The sequence below is a fragment of the Dipteris shenzhenensis genome, chromosome 11, assembly GCF_047967505.1.
Source record: "Dipteris shenzhenensis isolate YYH24624 ecotype China chromosome 11, Dip_SZ_1.0, whole genome shotgun sequence".
NCBI classification, from domain to species: domain Eukaryota; kingdom Viridiplantae; phylum Streptophyta; class Polypodiopsida; order Gleicheniales; family Dipteridaceae; genus Dipteris; species Dipteris shenzhenensis.
This window is the reverse complement of record NC_141606.1, coordinates 30,705,292-30,709,360: the sequence shown is the minus strand read 5'-3', so window position 1 is coordinate 30,709,360 and position 4,069 is coordinate 30,705,292.

Here is a 4,069-nt window from a genome sequence, read left to right as displayed (position 1 = left end):
ACGACTTTGTGTTACATGCAGAGAGAGAAGCTCTCCAACTTGTATAAATACCCCATAATGGAATGAAGCCCACACTCTTTGGGGCATTGTGTTGAGTCTACTTTGGTATTCCAAGCATTTGTCTCAAGTGTCCATGCTTTCTTGCACTGCACGTCCAAAAGCATGTCCTAACCTTGCAACCCTTCTCCCCTCTCCTCCAACCCTGCAACCCACCCTCTCCCTCTCCTCCTCCCTCCTCCTCCTTCCTCCTTCTCCTCCTCCTCCCTCCTCCTCCTTCTCCTCCTCCTCCCTCCTCCTCCTACTCTCTCCTCTCCTCCCCCTCCCTCCTCCTCTTCCCTCCTCCTCCTTCCTCCTCTCTCTTCTTTCACCCATGCTCTTACACCTTCCTCCTCTCCCACTCCTATGCTTTCCTAAACCCTTAAACTCCATGATCTACGAGGGAGACGAGTTCTCCACCATGTACTCTACTCTGAACCTTGGATCCTCCTTCTAACTCTAGACTCCTTCTAAACCTTGGAACCTCATTCTGAACCCTGGAACCTCCTTCTAAACCCTGGAACTCCTCCTAAACCCTAGAACCTCTTTCTGAACCCTTAAACGCCTCCTAAACCCTACAACCCCCAATGAAGGCGAAAGCCTTCATTACCCCAACAACGATGGTTTACGTGCCTTTTACACATGCTTGCACTTTGTTTGCTTACCACACTTAAGCTTACGTCTCTCACCGGAACACGACTCGAGGTCCTAAGCTACACATATACTACAACGACAATCCCAACATATCTGTAGGTGACAAAAAGCCTCGGAATCCTGCAACATAGAATACCCAGTTCTTCCTATGAAAGCAATAGGAAAGAGTCAACATTTTGCGCCATTGCCGGGGAGTATGTTGACTCTGTGCCAACATGAACTTATGAAGAAAGAGAAGGTGTTACAACTTTGTGATACAACTTTGCGATACAACTTTGTGTCACAACTTCTAGACACAACTTTGTGATACAACTTTGTGATACAACTTTGTGTTACAACTTCTAGACACAACTTTGTGTTACGACTTTGTGTAACAACCTTCTGTTACAAGTTTGTGTTACAACTTTGTGTTACAACTTCTATATGTAGAGAGAGAATGTGTTACAACTTTGTGTTACAACTTTGTGATACAACTTTGTGTTACAACTTTGTGATACGACTTTGTGTTACATGCAGAGAGAGAAGCTCTCCAACTTGTATAAATACCCCATAATGGAATGAAGCCCACACTCTTTGGGGCATTGTGTTGAGTCTACTTTGGTATTCCAAGCGTTTGTCTCAAGTGTCCATGCTTTCTTGCACTGCACGTCCAAAAGCATGTCCTAACCTTGCAACCCTTCTCCCCTCTCCTCCAACCCTGCAACCCACCCTCTCCCTCACCTCCTCCCTCCTCCTCCTTCCTCCTTCTCCTCCTCCTCCCTCCTCCTCCTCCTCCTCCTCCTCCCTCCTCCTCCTACTCTCTCCTCTCCTCCCCCTCCCTCCTCCTCTTCCCTCCTCCTCCTTCCTCCTCTCTCTTCTTTCACCCATGCTCTTACACCTTCCTCCTCTCCCACTCCTATGCTTTCCTAAACCCTTAAACTCCATGATCTATGAGGGAGACGAGTTCTCCACCATGTACTCTACTCTGAACCTTGGATCCTCCTTCTAACCTTGGACTCCTTCTAAACCTTGGAACCTCATTCTGAACCCTGGAACCTCCTTCTGAACCCTGGAACTCCTCCTAAACCCTGGAACCTCTTTCTGAACCCTTAAACTCCTCCTAAACCCTACAACCCCCAAGGAAGGCGAAAGCCTTCATTACCCCAACAACGATGGTTTACGTGCCTTTTACACATGCTTGCACTTTGTTTGCTTACCACACTTAAGCTTACGTCTCTCACCGGAACACGACTCGAGGTCCTAAGCTACACATATACTACAACGACAATCCCAACATATCTGTAGGTGACAAAAAGCCTCGGAATCCTGCAACATAGAATACCCAGTTCTTCCTATGAAAGCAGTAGGAAAGAGTCAACATTTTGCGCCATTGCCGGGGAGTATGTTGACTCTGTGCCAACATGAACTTATGAAGAAAGAGAAGGTGTTACAACTTTGTGATACAACTTTGCGATACAACTTTGTGTCACAACATTTGGCGCCGTTGCCGAGGAATGAAGGCTTTCGCCTTCATTGGAGGTTGTAGGGTTTAGGAGGAGTTTAAGGGTTCAAAAAGAGGTTCCAGGGTTTAGGAGGAGTTCCAGGGTTCAGAAGGAGGTTCCAGGGTTCAGAATGAAGTTCCAAGGTTTAGAAGGAGTCCAGGGTTAGAAGGAAGATTCAAGGTTCAGAGTAGAGTACATGGTGGAGAACTCGTCTCCCTCGTAGATCATGCGGTTTAAGGGTTTAGGAAAGTATAGGAGTGGGAGAGGAAGAAGGTGTAAGAGCATGGGTGAAAGAAGAGAGAGGAGGAAGGAGGAGGAGGTAAGAGGAGGAGGGAGGGGGAGGAGAGGAGAGAGTAGGAGGAGGAGGGAGGAGGAGGAGGAGGAGGAGGAGGGAGGAGGAGGAGAAGGAGGAAGGAGGAGGAGGGAGGATGAGAGGGAGAGGGTGGGTTGCAGGGTTGGAGGAGAGGGGAGAAGGGTTGCAAGGTTAAGACATGCTTTTGGACGTGCAGTGCAAGAAAGCATGGACACTTGAGACAAATGCTTGGAATACCAAAGTAGACTCAACACAATGCCCCAAAGAGTCTCTTTCTTCATAAGTTCATGTTTGAAGTAGTGACTTGTTTTACACATACCTACGTATGTTTTACTCACTACTTGAGACGCTAGTCTCCCCGGCAACGGCGCCAAATGTTGACGCTTTCCTACTGCTTTCGTAGGAAGAACTGGGTATTCTATGTTGCAGGATTCTGAGGCTTTTTGTCACCTACAGATATGTTGGGATTGTCGTTGTAGTATATGTGTAGCTTAGGACCTCGAGTCGTGTTCCGGTGAGAGACGTAGGCTTAAGTGTGGTAAGCAAACAAAGTGCAAGCATGTGTAAAAGGCATGTAAACCATCGTTGTTGGGGTAATGAAGGCTTTTGCCTTCATTGGGGGTTGTAGGGTTTAGGAGGAGTTTAAGGGTTCAGAAAGAGGTTCCAGGGTTTAGGAGGAGTTCCAGGGTTCAGAAGGAGGTTCCAGGGTTCAGAATGAGGTTCCAAGGTTTAGAAGGAGTCCAGGGTTAGAAGGAGGATCCAAGGTTCAGAGTAGAGTACATGGTGGAGAACTCGTCTCCCTCGTAGATCATGGAGTTTAAGGGTTTAGGAAAGCATAGGAGTGGGAGAGGAAGAAGGTGTAAGAGCATGGGTGAAAGAAGAGAGAGGAGGAAGGAGGAGGAGGGAAGAGGAGGAGGGAGGGGGAGGAGAGGAGAGAGTAGGAGGAGGAGGGAGGAGGAGGAGGAGGAGGAGGAGGGAGGAGGAGGAGAAGGAGGAAGGAGGAGGAGGGAGGAGGAGAGGGAGAGGGTGGGTTGCAGGGTTGGAGGAGAGGGGAGAAGGGTTGCAAGGTTAGGACATGCTTTTGGACGTGCAGTGCAAGAAAGCATGGACACTTGAGACAAATGCTTGGAATACCAAAGTAGACTCAACACAATGCCCCAAAGAGTGTGGGCTTCATTCCGTTATGGGGTATTTATACAAGTTGGAGAGCTTCTCTCTCTGCATGTAACACAAAGTCGTATCACAAAGTTGTAACACAAAGTTGTATCACAAAGTTGTAACACAAAGTTGTAACACATTCTCTCTCTATATGTAGAAGTTGTAACACAAACTTGTAACACAAAGTTGTTACACAAAGTCATAACACAAAGTTGTGTCTAGAAGTTGTAACACAAAGTTGTGTCTAGAAGTTGTATCACAAAGTTGTAACACAAAGTTGTATTGCAAAGTTGTATCACAAAGTTGTAACACCTTCTCTTTCTTCATAAGTTCATGTTGGCACAGAGTCAACATACTCTCGGATCCATTTTATTACCCGTCCTCGGGTTATGGCTTATTGCGATCACGTACCTGGGTTGCCATGTTT